Source organism: Stomoxys calcitrans, chromosome 1 (assembly GCF_963082655.1).
Source record: "Stomoxys calcitrans chromosome 1, idStoCalc2.1, whole genome shotgun sequence".
Lineage (NCBI taxonomy): Eukaryota > Metazoa > Arthropoda > Insecta > Diptera > Muscidae > Stomoxys > Stomoxys calcitrans.
The window spans coordinates 194,251,588-194,274,377 of record NC_081552.1 but is presented as its reverse complement, the minus strand read 5'-3'; the positions used below and the strand labels follow the sequence as shown (position 1 = coordinate 194,274,377).

The 22,790-nt window shown below is 38.0% G+C and overlaps 1 protein-coding gene across 8 annotated transcripts in view; it reads left to right on the top strand.

Moving 5' to 3' along the window:
- The window catches only part of LOC106092475 (FH1/FH2 domain-containing protein 3), a 419,829-nt gene that overhangs the window by 137,903 nt on the left and 259,136 nt on the right, over positions 1 to 22,790 (top strand). For 3 of the 8 annotated variants that reach the window (XM_059364069.1, XM_059364071.1, XM_059364072.1), the window contains exons 1-2: positions 592 to 866; positions 9,550 to 9,823. The exons of the other annotated variants lie outside the window; for them this stretch is intronic. The gene's annotated coding sequence lies outside the window, so the exon portion shown is untranslated. Of the gene's footprint in view, positions 1 to 591; positions 867 to 9,549; positions 9,824 to 22,790 lie in introns of those variants that run through there. 8 annotated transcript variants of the gene reach the window in all.

The window sequence follows — 22,790 nt, the reverse complement described above, 5'->3', positions numbered from 1 at the left end:
TTTCGACAGACGAACGGACGGACATGGCTATATCGAATTAGAATGTCGAAATTATCCAGAATATATCTACTTTATGGGTCTTAGACGAATATTTCGAGGTGTTACAAACGGAATGACTAGATTAGTATACTCCCACCCCATGGTGGGTGGGTGCCGACTTTCGACAAGCCAATGTTCTACCAAAACTAAACCTTATATGACTGAAAAATTTTTTTTAGTTTATTTTATTCGACTACTTTAAGCCAATCCAAATTACATTACGATACCTCTTTCCTAACTCCAGCTGCAATTTTTCCAAGACAGCTGTATTTTTCGATATTCTTCTACCCATTCGTCGTTAATAGGTTAAGTGAGTAAGCAGTCAATCGTTCGTTGGGTTCGGTTGTCCAACGACTTGCTACAATGCTGTTCAAGTAGGCTGGAGTGTAGAGTACATTTGATTTTTGTATGTTTACTTTGTTGTTGGTTGTTGGCTGAAGACCCCCCTCCCCACCTTCTCCACCATCACCACCATCAAACCACCCAAATGACATCCACACCTTCAGTTGTGAGCGCGTACTCTTTGGATATCGCTCGTTTAGTTGATGAGAGACTTTCGTGCGGTTAAGACGTTTGACGGTTTATAAACGTGTGTTTTATGGCGTTTATTTGTTTTTGTGTTTACCCAAACGGCGACTCGTCTTTACGAATGCGAATTTTGTTTTAACGGATATTTTTGTCTATTTGTTTTATTATTGTGTGGTGTGTTTTTTTTTTTTGGCTCTTCCACTGAGTGTTGCGACTGATTTTGTCTGAAGTGCGTGCGTGTGTGTGGTGTTTTTTTCTTCTTCTTCTTCTTTTCGCTGGCTGGCTGAGAAAAAAAAGTGGTAGGAAAACCAACCAAAACACAAAACGAAAGAAACCAAACAAAAGTAGTTAAGCCGGAAACTTATGGATGAAATGTGAAACAAAACAACGAAAAAACAAAAAAGTCAGAGTAACAAAAATATGAAGTGGTGAAGTGTACGAGTATAAACAAGGAATGAAAACCTGAAAAGAAATGAGTAAAAAATTATTCAAAAATTATACAAATATGTTCAAATTGTCGAAAAGAATAATTTAAATATACAAATGATGAAGTTATTATTGGTGTTGTTGTTGTTGTTGTAGCTTACTGGCTTCTACCAAAAGAAAAAGAGCACAACAGACAGCAAATCTTCTTATATTTTGGGAGAAAAGTGTCGGAGTTTTTGTTGTTTCTTTGTTAATGATGCTGCTGCTGCTGTTGTTGTTGTTCTGTTTTTGCTGTCGGCAATGGAAGAGTGCGAAATAATAAAAGTTAATAGTTTAATGACTTTATTTAACTTTAGCCAACAATTTTGTGAGAATTTTTTTTCCAAAATTAATAGAAACTAAAAGGTAGATAAAAACTAGAATGACGATGTAATTTTACAGTTAAACGAAGAACCAAGTGAAAAATTATTAACGCCTCAGTACAAAAAAAGTTGCAAATTTGGGACAAATTTGATTTCGATATAGCTGTCATATAGACCGATCTCTCGATTTAAGGTATTGCGCCCATAAAAGACGCATTTATTGTCGGTTTTTGCCCAAATTTGGGACAGTGGGTTGTGTGACGCCTCTCGACATCTTTGTTCAATATGGCCCAGAACGGTCCAAACTTGGTTATAGCTGCAATATAGACCGATCTCTCGATTTAAGGTCTTGAGCCTATTAAAAACACATTTATTGTCCCATGTCGTCTTAATTTGGGACAGTGAGTTGTGTGAGGCCTCTCGACATCTTTGTTCAATACGGCCCAGATGGGTCCAGATTTGGATATAGCTGCTATATAGACCGGTCTCTCGATTTAAGGTCTTAGCCCATAAAAGGCGCATTTATTGTCCCATGTCGTCGTAATTTGGGACAGTGAGATGTGTTATGCCCTTCGGCCCAGATGGGTCCAGATTTGGATATAGCTGCAATATAGACCGATCTCTCGATTTATGGTCTTAGCCCATAAAAGGCGCATTTATCGTCCCATGTCGTCTTAATTTGGGACAGTGAGTTGTGTGAGGCCTCACGACATTCTTCTTCAATTTGGCCTTGATAGGTCCAAATTTGGATATAGCTGCCATATAGACCGATCTCTGGATTTAAGGTTTTGGGCTCATAAAGGGCGCATTTATAAACCGATTTAGCTGAAATTTCGGACAGTGGGTTGTGTTAGGCCCAGCGACATTCTTCTTCAATTTGTTCCAGATCGGTCCATATTTGGATATAGCTGCCATATGGACCGATCTCTGGATTTAAGGTTTTGGGCCCATAAAAGGCGCATTTATTGTCCCATCGGCATTCTTCATCAATTTGGTCCTGATCGGTCCAAATTTGGATATAGATGCCATATAGAAACGATCTATCGATTTAAGATCTTGGGCCCATATAGGTCGCATTTATAAACGGATTTAGCTGAAATTTCGTACAGTGGGTTGTGTTAGGCCCAGCGACATTCTTATGCAATTTAATCCAGATCGATTCAGTTTTGGATATAGCTGCCATATAGACCGATCTCTCGATTTAAGGTCTTGGGCCCATAAAAGGCGCATTTATTGTCCCATGTTGCCTAGATTTGGGACAGTGAGTTGTGTTAGCCCCATCGACATTCTTCTTCAATTTGGCTCAGATCGGTCAAGATTTGGATATAGCTGTCATATAGACCGCTCTCTCCATTTAAAGTATTGCGCCCATAAAAGACGCATTTATTGTCCGATTTCGCCGAAATTTGAGACAGTGAGATCGGTCCAAATTTGGATATAGCTGCAATATAGACCGATCTCTCGACTTAAGATCTTGAGCCCATTAAAAACGCATATATTGTCCGATGTCGCCGAAATTTGAGACAGCTAGTTGTGTTATGGCCTTCGGCCCAGATTGGTCCAGATTTGGATATAGCTGCCATATAGACCGATCTCTCGATTTAAGGTCTTGGCTCATAAAAGGCGCATTCATAATCCAATTTTGCCGAAATTTGGGATAGTGAGTTGTGTTAGGCGCCTGACATCCTTCTGCAATTTGCTCCAGATTGGTCCAGATTTGGTTATAGCTGCCATATAGACCGATCTCTCGGTTTAAGGACTTGGGCCCGTAAAAGGCACATTTATAGTCCGATTTCGCTGAAATTTGACTCAGTGACTTACGTTAGGCCTTTCGACATCCGTGCCGTTTATGGTTCAGATCGGTCTATAGTTGGATATGGCTACCAAAAAGACCAGTATTTTGTTCTACAAAACTGAACAATAAATTGTACTTATTAGACCACCCGATGTTCGTACCGAATTTGGTCCAAATCGACCCTTATGGACCGATATGGCTTATTTGCAATCTCCAACGACCTACATCATTATTAAGTACTGTGCAAAATTTCAAGCCGTTAGCTTTACTCGTTCGTTAAAGTTCGTATACCGATGAAAAATAATTTTGAAGCTATGCTGACGAAATTTCCCCTAGAAATTTCCAATTTTACCCCTTCAAAATCCCGTACCCTCAATTGAGAATTTTTTTCCTCAATTACGAAAAAAAATCCTCTGGTTGGGGTAATTTCCCCTAACCTGACAACACTGATGCCAAGGTACTTTGACTCCTTTGTTAGCTGCAGGTTGATTCCACCCAAGGACTGGAGTCTGAACTCCGGTATCATGTATTTGGGTATGAAAAGCACCAGCCATGTCTTGCTGGGGTTTGTCCTCAACCCATTACTGGTAGCCCATTGCGAAAACCTCGTTAGTAACTCTTCCATGATCTCGCTAATCATTCTCATTCTCAGGTCTTCTTTCTTTCCCACCTTTTTGTAAATTAAAGTTGCAGCCTTAAGTTTCTAAACGTTTTGATACAAAACTCAAATCTCTTCTATACCAACTTAGGCAGCCAATTGGACACCAAGGTCAAGTGAATCACTACTAGGGCTTATGGATTTTGTACCATTTTTGTCTATAATTCTCTTACAGATCCAATTTTTGCTGCAATAACAAGTTTTTAATTGATATCTGTGGGTTTTGGTTACTATGACCACAGCCACAGAATAGTTTTCAAGGCTACTCAAGTAACGTGACAAATTAAATTCCCTATACGTACTGCTGGATATAGAATGCAAGAAATGGTTTCTCATTGTAATGATCAAAAATAATGTGTGTGGGAGTTTCCATGTATTTGCTTGCTGACTAACAATTTGAAGTGTTTAGTTTTTGTTTATAAATCTGCATTGGGTTGGTTAGTACAGTGGCTCAAAGTAGCTAGGAACAGTTCTAATAAGCTGTTTTTCTATGCCCTCTACCATAGGATGGGGGTATACTAGTTTCATCATTCTGTATGTAACACCTCGAAATATGCGTCTTAGACCCCATAAAGTATATAAAATTGAATTTGTGTTTGTTTGTCGGTTTGTTCCGTATAGACTCAAAAACGGCAGAACCGATTACCTTGAAATTTTCACAGAATATAAATTTTTGATATCGGAAGGGGGGCGAACCCTCCCCCTTACCCCAAAAGTACTACTCAAAAACAAAAGTGGACCGATCGGGACAATATGGTACTTAAATGAAATGTATTCAGGAGTAGAGTGCGAATTTCATATTAAATATTGGGTCCAAGTAACTGGAGGGCCGCCCCAACCCCAAAATCTCCTAAAATAGTTTTTTTTGGACGATCATGACAATATGGGACTCAAATGATATGTATTTGGGAGTAGATTGCGTATATGGTCAGGAAAACGAAATAGGTTTTAAAATTTTTTGATTTCGGAAGGGGGCGGACCCTACCCCGTTACCCAAAAACACCACCCCAAATCAAAAGTGGACCGATCAGGACAATATGGGTATCAAATAAAAGGTAGTGGAAAATAGAATACGAATATGGTATTCAAATTTAGGTCTAAGTACCCATCGGCCCGCCCCAACCCCAAAATTCCCCCAAACAGACATATGGGACGTTCATGTCAATATGGGCCTCAAATGAAAGGTATTCGGGAGTAGATTACGAATCTGTCATACAAAATCAGATCAAAGAAAGATCCGCCCCAACCCCAAAAAAATTTCATATTAAAAACTGGGTCCAAGTAACTGGGGGGCCGCCCCAACCCCAAAATCTCCTAAAATAGGTTATTTTTTGGACGACCATGACAATATGTGACTCAAATGAAAGGTATTCGGGAGTAGATTGCGAATATGGTTAGGAAAGGGAAATAGGTTTTATAATTTGTAGATTTCGTAAGGGGGCGGACCCTCCCCCGTTACCCAAAAACACCAACGAAAATCAAAAGTGGATCGATAGGGACAATAAGGGTATCAAATAAAAGGTATTGAAAAACAGAATACGAATATGGTATTAAAACTTAGGTCTAAGTACCCATCGGGCCGCCCCAACCCCAAAATGCCCCCAAACAGACATATTGGACGTTCATGTCTATATGGGCCTCAAATGACAGGTTTTTGGGAGTAGATTACGAATCTGTCATACAAAATCAGATCGAAGTATAGGGGGTCGCCCTAACCCCCAATAACGCGTTAAATGGGTCCATATACTGGTACTCGGTTTTTTTGTTTGTTCCATAGAACCAAAAACGTCTGAGCCGATTTTCTTAAAATTTTCACAGATTGTGTAAGTTTATCTGGAAGGAAACATAGACTTGTTTTAATTTTTAGATATCTAATGGGGGCGGTTCCTTCCCCCACCAATAACGCCACCCAAAACCAAAAGTGGACTGATAGGCACAATATGGGTATCAAATGGAAGGTATTGGAGACCAGAAAATGAATATCTTAAATTTTGGGTCCAAGTACCCAACGGGCCGCCCCAATTCAAAAACTCCTGTAAACAGATATATTCGACGTTCCTATCAATTAGGACTCAAATGAAAAGTATTCGACAATAGATTACAAATATGGCATAAAAAATTAAGTCTAAGTAATAGGAGGTCGCCTCAACCCCAAACCCCCCAAATAGGCAAATCAGCCGAAATGGCTGTATGGTATTCAAATGAAAGATATTTGGCAGTAGATTACGAATATGACATTAAAATTTGAGTTCTAGGTGGCGCTAGGTTAATTGACCCATTATGGCCATATGGTATTCAAATGAAAGTTATTTGAGAGTAGAACATGAATTTGGAGCCATGGTTTGGGGGTCCGCCCTAAACTGAACTTCATTTCCGACTATAGCAATATGGAGCTCAAATCAACAGTAGTTGGTAGTAAAAAACGAATTTGATATCTATTTTCAGGGCAAAGTGCCGGTGGCCGCCCCAGCCTAAAAACACCCTCCAAGTGGTTTATATTTACCGGCCATGGCAATATGGGGCAGGAATCAAAGGAGTTTGGGAGTGGAGCAAGAATTTAATACCCATTTTTGAGTCGAAATGTTTCCCCTAAAAAGCACTTCCCCTTACACTAATTTTCAAATATACCAGATCTCAAAGATTGCTAATGTGATTCGCTTGAAATTTTTTGGACACCCTCACAGTCACCCAAATCAAAATACGGTTTCTATTATTGGGGACGGGTGCCGCGTGGCCGCGCAAAACCCGCCAAATGGATATATAAACCAATCACGACAATATTTGGAAATTTGCAAATTTTGTCCATGAACATTCCATTAAGAAACAGGGGCAAACTTCTCACATATAAATGAGTGCAGTCCGATTCAAATTTAAGTTCAATGATACGGGGCCTCCTTTCTATAGCCAAGTCCGAACGGAGTGCCGCAGTACGACACCTCTTTGGAGAGAAGTTTTACATGGCATAGTAGCTCACAAATGTTGCCAGCGTTAGGAGGGGAACACCACGACAATATAGAGCCACGTTTTTGAGGAGCTGCCCGACCCCAAAATACCTTCCTATTGGCTATTTGGGGTTGAAATTGATTGATTTTCGGGAAATTGATATTCATTTTCGGGACAAAGACCCTGGGGTCCATTCCATCCTCAAACACAGCTTATTTACCGATTATGCCACTAAGGGGCTCATATGAAATGTTTTTGAAAGTAGACCACGAATCTTATATTTACTTGAATGACCAAGTGACCACCCCCGACATACCCCCAAATCGGCTGTTTTGGTATCGTTTCCAAAAACTGTGCTAAGTATGGTTCAAATAGGTTTATAACCTGGTATATCTGCAATATAAACCGATTTTGGCTCTTGACTTTTTGGGCCTCTAGAGGGCTCAATTCTAGTCCGATTTGACTGAAGTTTTTCTCACGCTGTTTTGGTATCATTTCCAACAACTGTGTTAAGTATGGTTTAAATCGGTTCATAACCTGGTATAGCTGCCATATAAAACGATCTTGGATCTTGACTTCTTGAACCGCTAGAGGGCGCAGTTCTCATCTGATTTGGCTGAAATTTTGCATGAGGTAATTTGTTATGACTTCCAACAACTGTGTTTAGTATGGCGCAAATCGGGACATAAACTGATATAGCTGCCATATAAACCGATCTGGGATCTTGACTTCTTGAGCCTCTAGAGGGCGCATTTCCCATCCGATATAGCTGAAATTTTGCATGAGGTAATTTGTTATGATTTCCAACAACTGTGTTTAGTATGGCACAAATCGGGACATAAACTGATATAGATGCTATATAAACCGATCTGCGATCTTGACTTCTTAAGCCTCTAGAGGGCGCAATTCTCATCCGATTTGGCAGAAATGTGGTCAATGGCTTCTCCCATGACATTCAACATGCATGTTCAATATGGTTTGAATCGATCTATAGCTTGATACAGCTCCCATATAAACCGATTTTGGGTTTTGACTTCTTGGGCCTCTAGAGGGCGCAATTCTAGTCCGATTTGACTGAAGTTTTGCACCTGCTGTTTTGGTACCATTTCCAACAACTGTGCTAATTATGGTTCAAATCGGTTCATAACCTGGTATAGCTGCCATATAAACCAATCTTGGATCTTGACTTCTTGAGCCGCTAGAGGGCGCAGTTCACATCCTATTTGGCTGAAATTTTGCATGATGTTTTTTGTAATGACTTCCAACACTTGTGTGTAGTATGGCGCAAATCGGAATATAAACTGATGTAGCTGCCATATAAACCGATCTGGGATCTTGACTTCTTCAGCCTCTAGAGGGCGCAATATTTATCCCATTTGGCAGAAATTTTTGTACATTGGCTTCTCCCATCACCATCAACATACATGCCCAATATGGTCTGAATCGATCTATAACTTTATACAGCTCCCATATCAACCGATCTTGGGTCTTGACTTCTTGGGCCTCTAGAGGTCGCAATTCTTTTCCGAATGGACTGAAATTTTTCACAATTATTTCTGCAATGTTCAGCATTCAATTCATTTATGTTCGGAATAGCATAGCAGTTCTTATTAATTATTCTTTGTTTGCCTTAAACTAAATACCGCGCAAAGAATTCAAATGCTATTCATGGTGGAGGGTATATAAGATTCGTCGGCGGCCGAATTTAGCTCTTTTTTGTTTTTAGTTGCACCCGAAATATAAATAGCAACCCTCGTATGCACAATATCAAAATTGTTTTTCGCGTAATCCTCAGATATTTCGAAATTCGAAATCAAACTTAAGTTTTTTTCTTTTGATATGATATGTTTTATCTATTCATCGTCTGCCTTGAGCCACTGTATGAAATGCAATATAAAATTGTTTTTCGCATAATCCTCAGATATTTCGAAATCACAGCTAACTTGGTTTTAACTATTGTTTATGATATGTGTTATCCATCGCCTGCCTTGAGCCACTGTATAATGGGCAAGCTGCCAACAGCCGTTGATAATTGTCTCTTGGTAATTTCCACTATCCGCCACCAACAGTGGCACATATTATAGAAGAAAAAAAGACGAAATGAAATGATCTTGAGATATGAACCAACAAATAGCTTGATGAGGTCCGTCTCAGATATACTTCAAATATATGTATGTGAGCAGCCACGAAGGTGTTTGATGATGCGATGGTTCAATCCAAAGTGATTTGTTTCACTTGGTCACTCAGATGTTTGACTTCGAGTCCAATGTAACCCAAACGAATATGTGTCAAAGTCAAATGTCATTGAGACACTAAGGTTTGACAAGAGCTGCTGCGGCTGCCGGTGTTACCGGCAGCTGAATGCGGTAGTATGGCAACACTTTTGTCAAGTTTACCCATAGAGATGAAGATTATGATCGTGATGAGTTGATGATTTTGAGTTCGTGTGAAAAAATCGTTATCCGCACAAAACATCAATTGGAGATATGAAGTGTATCTGTTTTGTTTTTTTTTCAACAAAAGAAAAAAATCGGAAATTGTTTAATTTTTTTTAATTTAAAAAAATGTTGACTTCCTTCGCACTCTTCCATTGTCAATGCAATTAACAAAGTGAGCTTAATTCGTGTATACAGACACTTTATAATTCCTATATTTTGGGTTTTTGTTTTTGATAATACCATTACCCTTTGCCAATAACCGTTGACTTTTTTATTTTTAATAATTATCTTTGTTTTCCTTTGCATCATTTGTGGTTAAAATTCAAACACAGTTGTTTTTCGTGTCAATTTTCATCTCAGATATCACCGACCAACAACCACCCGCCAACCATTGGCAATTTTAAACTGGTGTGGGTGGTTTCAAAACCCCCTTTGAGCTAAAATACAATTTACCCAACGAAAAATGCCATGAATAACAAATATGTGTGTAGAGATAACCAATGCTAACTCCGTTGTGATTAAATGTCTTAAAGAATATTTGAAAATATTTCCAAAAAAAAAAACTCCAAATAATTGTGCCTTATGTGTGTGAATAGTGCCTTTGTGAATTTGCTGCAGTTGCCATTGTAAACAGGTGAGTTGAGATATCTCTTTATTATAGTCTTTTTAACCCAATATGAAATCCTTACAAAACTGTTACCATTCTTTTACAATGAAGAATTTTTATGAAATTCAATCCTTGTCTACAAAAATTTTGATAAATTATCAATGAATCTTAGGAACCATTTTAAATTTTGACAAAAATGAAATTAACATTCCATTAAGGAACTGGTGATACTTCTCTCATATCAATGACTGCAGTTTGATTAAAGTTTCAGCTCAATGATAAGGGGCCTCCTTTGTAATGCTGAGTTCCAACGTAGTGCCGCATAGCGACACCACCTGCTAGAGAAGTTTTAACATGGCAGAATACCCTACAAATGTAGCCAGCATAAGTAAGGGGATAGGGTAGGTAAGGTTTAAGTGGCAGCCTGCCATCAGTCTCACTTAGACGTTATCCTCCATTGTGATACCACAGTAACAGCAGAGGGAAGATGCCTTCTAGTTCCTACCGTTGAATCATCCAGATCGCTTTAAAAAGCCCAATAACTTTCGAATGTTCACATCCGCTAAATCAGACAGGTTCTCAAATAAATGAGAACCTATAGTGGAACTCCTTCTGACTGCTAGTGCGGGACACACACACACAGAAGGTATTCTAAAGTCTCTTCTTCTTTGATGTCCTCACAGCTTCTGCAAAAGTCGTTGCTAACAACCTTCAGTCTGTCAGCATGTTTTCCGATTAGACCTATCATGATGGCCACAATGACTGAGACGTCTGTTCTAGCCAATGACAGCAAAGCAGTAGACCTCTTCAAGTCTAGATTAGGCCAAATAATTTTGGAATGCTCACAGCCCCCTCTTTGTGACCATCTATCATTCGTTGTCCTTCGGGCCTAGTCCTGAAAACTTAGCTTACATGTCGCTAGAGGCATACCCACAGATTCCAGTATCCCTGGAATGTGTAGGGTTGTTCCTACTCTCGCATGCTCGTCCGCTTTACAGTTTCCTGGGATATTTCTGTGGCCAGGCACCCAGAACAGGTGAATTTTAAACTGTTTAGCCATCTCGTTGAGAGATGTGCGACAATCGAAGGCGGTTTTTGTTTTCTCCAGGGATTTAATGGCTGCCTGGCTATCTGAGAAGATATTTATGACAATCGTCGTAATGACATTATATCTAAGCCATTCCACCACATCCTTAATTGCCGTCCGCTTGATATACAATGCTGTGGTCGGGTAACCTCTTCGATATGACCTGCTCTAGTTCTTTAGAGTACACCCCAAAGCCCACCTGGTAGTTTAGTTTGGAGCAATCCGCGTAGAAGTCTATGTAACTTCTGTTACCAGGGATATCGTAGTTCCAATCGGTTCTATCAGCAAAAGTAGTACAGAACTTTTTTTTTATCAAAAAACGGCTCAGGTAGGGTGTAATCCACACTGCATGGAACATCCAATATTGTATCAAGGTTAACACAGTGTCCATAGTCGCATCATGACCAAAGAGAAAGTTCCCTTAACCTCACCGCAGTGGTCGCTGCAATTTGAGTAGCCACAATGTCCAGAAACAGTGCTTCAGATGGTGTTGTCCTCAGTGCGGTTGTGATGTACAAACAAACCATCCTTTGGATCCAGTTAAGTATTGAGCAGTGGTGGACTTTTGAAGCGCCGTCCACCAGACCTCAACACCATATAGCATTATAGGTCTGACAACTGCAGTATAGACCCAATGCATGACACGCGGTCTAAAATTTTTATAAAAAGCGGCTCATATAGGGTGTAATCCACCGCCACATGACCAATGAGAAAGCTTCCTTAACCTCATGGCAGTGGTCGCTGCAATTTGTCTAGCCACAATGTCCAGAGGCATACGATGTAGCATTCAATTGAGTGCATCAGGTGGTGTCGTCCTCAGTGCGTTATGTATTGAGCAGAAGGTGGACTTTAGAAGCATCGTCCACCAGTCAACAATCCCATATAGCATTATAGGTCTTTTATTTTTTTTTTATCAAAAGCGGCTCAGGTAAGGTATAATCCTCTCTGCCTGGAATATCGGATATTGTATTAAGGATAACACAGTGTCCGTAGCCGCCACATGACCAATGAGAAAGCTCCCTTAATCTCACGTCAGTGGCCGCTGCAATTTGTCTAGCCACAATGTCCAGAGGCATACGATGTAGCATTAAATTGAGTGCATCAGATGGTGTCGTCCTCAGTACGGCTGTGATGCACAAACAAGCCGTCATTTGGTTGTGGTTAAGTATTGAACAGTAGGTGGACTTTTCAATCGCCGTCCACCAGACCACAACACCTTCATGATTGACGTCGGTTTTGCATCATTGAAAGTACCTTCAATGTCAAGAAATGCTACCCTTGTATATTTCTTGACAGCAAGAGAACACTCTATGTAGCCGACTAGGTCGTACGGGGCTGTTTCAGTGGATTTGCCTTTACTATCTGTATGCTGCTGCCGCGACAGGCGATCTCCAGGGATCTTTGCCCTGAGATATGTTTCTATCAACCTCTCAATAGTCTTCAGCATAAAGGATGACAGACTGTAGGTAGGGTTTTTTCCCTAACAACCTCCGACGAATGCATACCAGTGACAACGTCTTCTGGCGCCACGTTGTCCATTAGAGAATTTCCTCCTCAGTTGAAGTGTTTCTTCACTAGACATTGTCCATACATTCTCTGACTTCTATATATACCCCACCGTAATAGGTCTCGAGGATAACTACCGTTAAAAATTTTTTTGATGTTCACGCCGGGATTTAAACCGAGGCACGGTAGCCTCCCAGCGCATGCAAAAGTGTATAAATCATGCTGAAGGATAAAATCAATACAACCATTTTTATACACGCCCCCATAGAATGGCGGGTATACTTTCCTAGTCATTCCGCTTCTAACAGCCCGAAATATTGATCTGCGACCCTATAAAGTATATATATTTTTGTTGGTCTTGACGTTCTAAGTCGATCTAGTCATGTCCGTCCGTCTGTCGAAATCGTGATAGCGATCGAACGAATGAAGATATCCGATATAGCTCCCACATTAACCTATAGCTCCCACATTAACCTATCTCCCGATTTGACATCATGAGCACCTGGATGCCACAATTATTAACAACAAATAAAAGCGTGCTAAGTTCGGCCAGGCCGAATCTTACATACCCTCCACCATGGATCGCATTTGCCGAGTTCTTCTCCCGGCATCTCTCCTTAGGCAAAAAAGGATATAAGAAAAGATTTGCTCTGCTATTATTATATTACTACATGTTGGAGACCTGTATAAAATGTCAGCCAATTCGAATAAGAATTACGCCCTTTGGGGGCTCAAGTAGTAAAATAGAGAGATCGATTTATATGGGAGCTGTATCGGGCTATAGACCGATTCAGATCATAATAAAACACGTATGTTGATGGTCATGAGAGGATTCGTAGTACATAATTTCAGGCAAATCGGATAATAATTGCGATCTCTAGAGGCTGAAGAAGTCAAGATCCCAGATCGGTTTATATGGCAGCTATATCAGGTTATGAACCGATTTGTACTATACTTGGCACAGTTGTTGGACATCGTAACAAAACACGTCGTGCAAAATTTCATTCCAATCGGATAAGAATTGCGCACTCTAGAGGCTCAAGAAGTCAAGACCCAAGATCGGTTTATATGGCAGCTATATCAGGTTATGGACCGATTTGAACCATACTCGGCAACGTTGTTGGATATCATAATCAAACACGTCGTGCAAAATTTCATTCCAATCGGATAAGAATTGCGCACTCTAGAAACTCAAGAAGTCAAGACCCAAGATCGCTTGATATGGCAGCTATATTAGGTTATAGACCGATTTCAACTATACTTGGCACAGTTGTTGGATATCATAACAAAACACGTCGTGCAAAATTTCAGTCCAATCGGATAAGAATTGCGCACTCTAGAAGCTCAAGAAGTCAAGACCCAAGATCAGTTTATATGGCAGCTATATCAGGTTATGGACCGATTTGAACCACACTTGGCATAGTTATTGGATATCATAATAAAACACGTCGTGCAAAATTTCATCCCAATCCGATAAGAATTGCGCACTCTGGAGGCTCAAGAAGTCAAGACCCAAGATCGGTTTATATGGCAGCTATATCAAAACATGGACCGATATGGCCCATTTACAATACACACCGACCTACACAATAAGAAGTATTTGTGCAAAATTTCAAGCGGCTAGCTATACTCCTTCGGAAGTTAGCGTGTTTTCGACAGACAGACGGACGGACGGACGGACTGACATGGCTAGATCGACATAAAATGTTGCGACGATCAAGAATATATATACTTTATGGGGTCTCAGACGAATATTTCGAGTAGTTACAAACAGAATGACGATATTAGTATACCCCCCATCTTATGGTGGAGGGTATAAAAAGAATGCGGTCCAAATCGATCTACGGCCTGATGTAGCTCGCATATAACCTGATCTCCCGATTTCAGATCTTAAGCCCCTGGAAGCCGCAATTGTTATCCTATTCTACTGAAATTCAACTCATAATGTTATTTTAGGACATTCAATAATTGTACCAAGTATGATCTAAATCGGTCAATAATCTGATATAGCACGCATATAAACCGATCTCCCAACTTAAGATCTTGAGCCCTTGGAAGCCGCAATTGTTATCCGATTTGGTTGAAATTGGACAAAAAATTGCAAATTTTGCCCATGAACATTCCACTAAGGAGCAGGGGCAAACTTCTCACACATCAATGAGTGCAGTCCGATTCAAGTTTCAGCCCACTGATAAGTGGCCTGCTTCTTATAGCCGAGTCCGAACGGCGTGCCGCAGTGCGACACCTCTTTGGAGAGAAGTTTCACATGGCATAGTACCTCGCAAATGTTGCCAGCATTAGGAGGGGAAAACCACCGCCGAAAATTTTTCTGATGGTCTCGCCAGGATTCGAACCCATTATCTCTGCGGTACGGTGGCCTATGGTGGCTGAAATTGGACGCATATTGTTTATTTAGTGCACCCACCAACCGTTCCAAGTACGGTCGGTCAATAATCTGGTATAGCTCCCATATAACCCGATCTCCCGATTTGAGATCTAGAGCCCTTAATTGCCAGATTTCAAGGCCCTAGGTTGTCCTGGCGCCATTTGTCAGGCCCAAAAAGTTGATAACCTGGGTATGTCGAAAATTTGTTGTTAGACCAATTTCTAAACATTTTTTGCTGGATAGTGCTCAAAGAACCCTGCGAAAAAGTCCGCTTAAGGTCGTCTACAATATTTCGTCTTGTTTTGGAGATATTCGACTTTTAATTTTTTTCTTGGAATTTTTACCGAAACCGGCTTCGTATTTTGCAATTTACAAAGCCATTTATGTTTTCATAAACCGATCTTGGATATTGACTTCTTGAGCCTCTAGAGGGCGCAATTCTTATCCGCTGTGGCTGTAATTTTGGAGGAGGTGGTTTGCTATGATTTCCAGCAACTGTGCTGAGTATGATTAAAATCGGTCCATAACCTGATATAGCTGTCATATAAACTGATCTGGGATCTTGACTTCGTGAGCCTCTAGAGAAGGCAATTCCTATCCGATTTGGCTGAAATTTTGCATGAGGTGTTTCGTTATGACTTCCAACAACTTTGCTATGTATGGTTTAAATCGGTCAATAACCTGATATTGCTGCCATATAAACCGATCTGGGGTCTTGACTTCTTGAGCCTCTAGAGGGCGCAATCCATATCTGATAAAGCTGTCATATAAACTGCTCTGGGATCATAACTTTTTGAGCCTCTAGAGGGCGCAACTCATATCAGATTTGGCTGACATGTCTTCCGACAATATGTGCTAAGTATGGTTTAAATCGGTCCATAACCTGATAAAGCTGTCATATAAACTGCTCTGGGATCTTAACTTTTTGAGCCTCTAGAGGGCGCAATAATTATCCGATTTGGCTGAAATTTTGTGTAACACCTTCTCTAGCAACTGTGCTAAGTATGGTTCAAATCGGTTCATAACCTGTTATATCTGTCATATAAACCGATCTGGGGTCTTGACTTCTTGCGCCTCTAGAGGGCGCAATTTCAATCCGATTTAGCTGCAATTTGGCATGACGTGTTTCGTTATGACTTTCAACTACCGTGCTAAGTATGGTTCAAATCGGTCCATAACCTGATATAGCTGACATATGAACCGATTTTGAATCTCGATTTCTTGAGCCTCTAGAGGGCGCAATTCGATTATTCGATTTGACTGAAATTCGGCATGACGTGTTTCGTTATGACTTCCAACAACAATGCTAAGTACGATTTAAATCGGTCCATAACCTGATATAGCTGTCATATAACTGATCTGGGATATTGACTTCGTGAGCCTCTAGAGGGCGCAATTATTATTAGATTTGGCTGAAATTTTGTGAAACGGCTTCTCTTATGACCTTTCACAACGGTGTATATTATGGTATATATGATAGAAAGCGATCTCCCGATTTTTCTTCTTGAGCCCCTAAAGGGCGCAATTTTCATTCGAATTGGCTGAGTATGATATACACTTTCAGAGTATGATATTACATTTAAGGCTTTAATATTCAAAGAAAAACTTTGTGCCTTACGTTGTAAAAGAAGTCGCAGCGGAGCGGACCCTGTTCAGTTAGTTTGATATAAAATTTGCCTTTGTTAGAAATGAAAAAAAAAATCATTAATTTGCGATTAAGCCATAAATACTGCGACTCTATTCACATGCAAAATTCTGCCAAAAAATGATTTGCATTCAGAAGTGCATTTTTTCTGTTGTTTTTATTTAACGCTCATTATATAACTAAAGCCTATTAATATTGTGCGCTTTTTTCAATCATTCTCCTCGCTTAATTGAGAAATATATTTCATTATTTTGATGGCGTTAAAAATCGCTTAAGCGTCTACGAAACAATACCATAACGGTCTGCAGATAGAAATCTTTTGAAAATTGTGCCATAACAAGGTTAAAATTAAACACTCGACTCACTCACTCACAAAAGCCAATTCGATATTTCGATATGCCGCCAACTGCAAAATGACCAAAGCCAACAACAATGGAGGAGCGAAAAAAAAAACGGCCATTATATCCATGAGATCACAGGCAAGCTAAACGTTGCAATTCAACCAACCGCCACACCATGGACTGGCACAATTGATGCAAATTAATTTCGAATTGAAAAAAGTTCATATATTTGTGTTTTTGACAAAAACAAACAAAACAAAAAAACTAAACAAAATTTTAGTTTTGTTTAAAAATATTGAAATTTTCTATTTTTTAAGAAGTGACACAGATTTGTAATTTTTACATAATTTGCTGCCAAAAATATACAAGTATGCCATGAATTGCCAGGGCAGAACTTGAAAGTGTTTTGCTTTTGGGGTGTGTAAGAGAACATGGTGATGACTGCTAGCCATCCCATGGATGGTATATGTAAATACTCGCTCATTCTTCTTGAAATTTTTAGGCAATTTTTGCATGTCACTCACATGCGTTCGACATTCGTGTATCCACCTTTGCTGAGAGGTCTTTTGCACTTAACAAACAAGAGTGTGACTAATTTGCTACATAAAGTGAAATGCTTGAAAATCACATTGTAACGCATGAGTACAGCTTTGGCCGTTGGCCACAAGTTAAGAATGGTAAAAGTCAAAAAACGGTTTGTGGTTATGTATGGAGGATATTTAGGGTTTTTTTTCACCATGGGACTGGGGTATATACTGCCCCAGTACCAGGGCGATTTAGCCATATATGTCCGTCCGTCCGAAGTCAAATTTGATTTCTTACCCGCTTGCATTTCTTATCCGTTACCATCCAAAGCTATTCCGATTTTAGTGAACAAAATTTTTTGTTGTTTTTTTTTCTTTATTTATACGTTCGTAACTTTTCATTTTTGATGTGCTACACATCAGAAGGGTGGGTACATTGATTGGTGTAACAAGTCAGCCATAAGTCTATGAAAAATTCATTTCTATGAAAAATTAATTTTTCTATGAAAAAATAATTTTTCCATGAAAATTAATTTTTCTATGAAAAATTCATTTTCTATGAAAAATTCATTTTTCTATGAAAAATTCATTTTTCTATGAAAAATTCATTTTTCTATGAAAAATTAATTTTTCTATGAAAAATTCATTTTTCTATGATTCATTCATTTTTCTATGAAAAATTCATTTTTCTATAAAAATTAATTTTTTTATGAAAAATAAATTTTTCTATGAAAAATAAATTTTTCTATAAAAAATAAATTTTTCTATGAAAAATTCATCTTTTCTATGAAAAATTCATATTTTCTATGAAAAATTCATCTTTTCTATGAAAAATTAATTTTTCTATGGAAAATTCATTTTTCTATGAAAAATTCATATTTTCTATGAAAAATTCATCTTTTCTATGAAAAATTAATTTTTCTATGAAAAATTCATTTTTCTATGAAAAATTCATTTTTCTATGAAAAATTCATTTTTCTATGAAAAATTAATTTTTCTATGAAAAATTAATTTTTCTATGAAAAATTCATTTTGCAATGAAAAATTTATTTTGCAATGAAAAATTTATTTTCCTATGAAAAATTCATTTTTCTATGAAAAATTTATTTTTCTATGAAAAATTCATTTTTCTATGAAAAATTCATTTTGCTATGAAAAATTCATTTTGCTATGAAAAATTCATTTTTCTATGAAAAATTCATTTTTCTATGAAAAATTCATTTTTCTACAAAAAATTCATTTTTCTATGAAAAATTCATTTTTCTATGAAAAATTCATTTTTCTATGAAAAATTCATTTTTCTATGAAAAATTCATTTTTCTATGAAAAATTCATTTTTCTATGAAAAATTCATTTTTCTATGAAAAATTCATTTTTCTATGAAAAATTCATTTTTCTATGAAAAATTCATTTTTCTATGAAAAATTAATTTTTCTATGAAAAATTAATTTTTCTATGAAAAATTCATTTTGCAATGAAAAATTTATTTTGCAATGAAAAATTTATTTTCCTATGAAAAATTCATTTTTCTATGAAAAATTTATTTTTCTATGAAAAATTCATTTTTCTATGAAAAATTCATTTTGTTATGAAAAATTCATTTTGCTATGATTCATTCATTTTTCTATGAAAAATTCATTTTTCTATGAAAAATTCATTTTTCTACAAAAAATTCATTTTTCTATGAAAAATTCATTTTTCTATGAAAAATTTATTTTGCAATGAAAAATTTATTTTCCTATGAAAAATTCATTTTTCTGTGAAAATTTCATTTTTCTATGAAAAATTCATTTTGCAATGAAAAATTTATTTTCCTATGAAAAATTCATTTTTCTATGTAAAATTTATTTTTCTATGAAAAATTCATTTTGCTATGAAAAATTCATTTTGCTATGATTCATTCATTTTTCTATGATTCATTCATTTTTCTATGAAAAATTCATTTTTCTATGAAATATTCATTTTTCTATGAAAAATTCATTTTTCTATGAAAAATTCATTTTTCTATGAAAAATTCATTTTTCTATGAAAAATTCATTTTTCTATGAAAAATTCATTTTTCTATGAAAAATTCATTTTTCTATGAAAAATTAATTTTTCTATGAAAAATTCATTTTTCTATGAAAAATTCATTTTTCTATGAAAAATTCATTTTGCTATGAAAAATTCATTTTGCTATGAAAAATTCATTTTTCAATGAAAAATTAGTTTTTCTTGTTTGCTCCGAATAGACTCAAAAATAACTCAACCGATGTTCATGAAATTTCTACGGATGGGAGAGTTAAGCCCCCCGGTGAAAATAGGGTACTTAATTTGGTGATATTCGCGAGGGGGCGGACCCCTCCCCCAACCACTATTTTTAAAAGCGCCAGATCTCGAAGAGTGTTGCTTCGAGTTAAGTAAAATTTCGTGTGCCACCTTATGGTAACCCACAAACACGAAAATGGTATAAAAGTTTTGGGTCCAATAACCGTGAGGGACGCCCTACTTCAAAACCCACCCAAACGGACATGTTTACCGATTGGTACAATATGGGAATCAAATTAAAGGTATTTATGAGTAGAGTACGGACTTGGTATAACCATTCGAACTCGGGGGGCCCGCCACATCCCCAAAAACCGGCCAAAAATTACATGTTTGCCTATTGGGGCAATCGGGGGCGGGGGGGCCGCCCCAATTTAAATATCACCCCGAAACGGACATGTAAGCCGATCGAGACAATGTGGAATTCAAACGAAAGTAACTTAAGAGTAGAATATGAAACTTATATAAAAGTTGGGGACCAATTCCCAGGTGGGTCGCCCCATCCCAAAATAATGCAGCATATGAACAATGGCACACCGAACGGGGCAATATGACCGCTTTGGCTGAAGTTTTGCTTAAAGTGTTTTGTTACGATTTTCAACATCTGTGCTGAGTTTGGTTCAAATGGGTACATAACCTGATATAGCTGCTATATAAACCGATCAGGGATCTTGACTTCTTAGGCCTCTAGAGGCCGAAATTCTTATCTGATTTGGCTGAAGTTTTGCTAGACGTGTTTTGTTATGACTTCCAACATCTGTGCTGGGTATGGTTCAAATCATATACATAACCTGATATAGCTGCCATATAAATCGATCTGGGATCCTGACTTCTTGAGCCACTAGAGGGCCCAATTCGTATCCGATTTGGCTGAAATTTTGCATGAAGTGTTTTGTTATGACTTCCAACAACAGTGCTAAGTACGGTTCATATCGGTCCATGACCTGCAGAAGTTGCCATATAAACCGATCTGGGGTCTTGACTTCGTAAGTCTCTAGAGGGCGCAATTCTTATCCGATTTGGCTAAAATTTTACATGAGGTGTTTTGTTATGACTTCCAACAACTGTGTTAAACGTGGTTCAAATCGGTACATATGCTAATATAGCTGCCATATAAACCGATCTGGGATCTTGACTTCCTACGCCTCTAGAGGGCGCAATTCTTATCCGATTTGGCTGAAATTTTGCATGAAGTATTTTGTTATGACTTCCAAAAACTGTGCTAGATAAGGTTCAAATCGGTACATAACTTGGTATAGGTGCCATATAAACCGATCTGGGATCTTAACTTTTTGAGCCTCTAGGGGGCGCAATTCCTATCCGATTGGGAATTTTCTCCCATAACCTTCAACATACATTTCGAATATGGTCTGAATTGATCTGTAGCCTGATACAGCTCCCATATAAGCCAATCTTGCGATTATGCTTCTTGAGCCCCTACAAGGAGGAAACCTTTTCCGAATGGACTAAAATATTACCCAATGCCTTCTACTGTAGTCTTTAACATTTATTTTACGCTCTTACTTGATAAATTAAAAATTTCACTTTTTTTTCATATTTTCCCTTTTTCAATTCGGCCATCTTGCAATTTTGGTCAAATTGGCCTAGTTTTTTGAAGCGGCACTGTGACGCTTTATTAATTGACAAGTCACTTATATACGATATCGCTGACCATACGCAGCAGGCACCTCCCAACAAGTGTGACATACATTTCTACGAAAACAATGTGTCACAGCAAGTGATTGCAAATTTATTATTTTTTATATATTCAACTATGCCAGAAGCCTGCAAATAATAGATGTTGTTTTATTACATCTTTATTTCCCAAAAAAAAAAAACAAAAAAATAGTTGTGCTCATGCGATAACAGTTCAGCTGCATGCCTTGATTGGGTTGTGTAGCATAGACAATATGAACTATGTGTGAGTTATGCGAAAAGGAATTTGTTTTGCCATAAAGTAAGAAATTCAAATTTAGTTATGTTTTCACAACAAAAATTAAAAATAAAATTTATTTAAACAAGTGAAAATAGGCGTCGAATGGTTGTTGCCCACCAACATCGATTTATGAAAGTCTTATTTAGACAGCTGTATAAATAAACTTTTTAATATTTCACAATAACTTCTACCCTAATAGGGTGCAAAAATTTAATAAGTTTGGGGGCCGTTTAATACCATTGAAATCTTTTTGTTCGCATTTGTTTTGTTTGGTTGTTCGTATAGGTGTTATTCGTTTACCATATTTAAGTCAAAATGGAAATATTTTGACTTCCAGGGCATCAAGAAATTCGGAATTCAAGAATTGGGATATGCAGTTCGGAACTGTATCTTTGCTGAACTACATCAAAAGATGTTCTTGTACAAAACTTGATGAAAATGCTCTGTCGGAGTGTATCCATCCATAACTTGCTTCTCGTAGAATTTTGTAACCTTTGCAATTTTGGATTTTGCTGTAAGTCCAATCACTCAGAAACTTTAAGAGAAATTATAGACATTTCAAGGTTTTACGGGCTTAAAAAAGGTTTTTAAAAACCGATTGAAGCCCATGGCAGTCCAAAATTTGACATGCTCGAATTGACCAATTTTCATGCCCCATGGATCGATCAGCCTCAGGACCAACTGGGATCCCCAAATTTTGCATACTTAGTGGGAAACAATTGAACACTGACTGTGTGATGTTTCGTGTAGAAATCTCAATCCTCTTAAGTTCCTCTCAGAATTCTCTTCTCTCTCAAGTTCCAGAATAATTTCCAAGGTTTTTCGATTTTGCAACATTGTGCACCGCAGGATGGGGGTATATAATTTTAATAATAATCGCTTGCAACACATCGCAATGTGGGTCTGAGACTCAACAAAGTATATATATTCTTGATTCTCAAGGCATTCTGAGTCAATTTAGCCATGTCCCTCCGTCTGTCTGTCTTTCAAAGGCGCGCTCACTTTCGCTGGACTACATCTAGTCGCTTAAAATTTTGCACAATGACTCCTATGAGGTAAAGTCGGTTGGGTTCGTAAATAGGCCATGTTTTGATATACCTGCGAAAGAAAACGCTCTCGGCTCTTGACTTCTTGATCCTCTAGAGGCCGCAATTCCTATTCAAATAGGCTGGAATTTTGCATGAGTGACAATTGTGCTAAGAATGGTCCAAATCGGTCCATGGCCTGACAGATATAGACTCGACTTCTTGAGTCTGTAGGGGGGC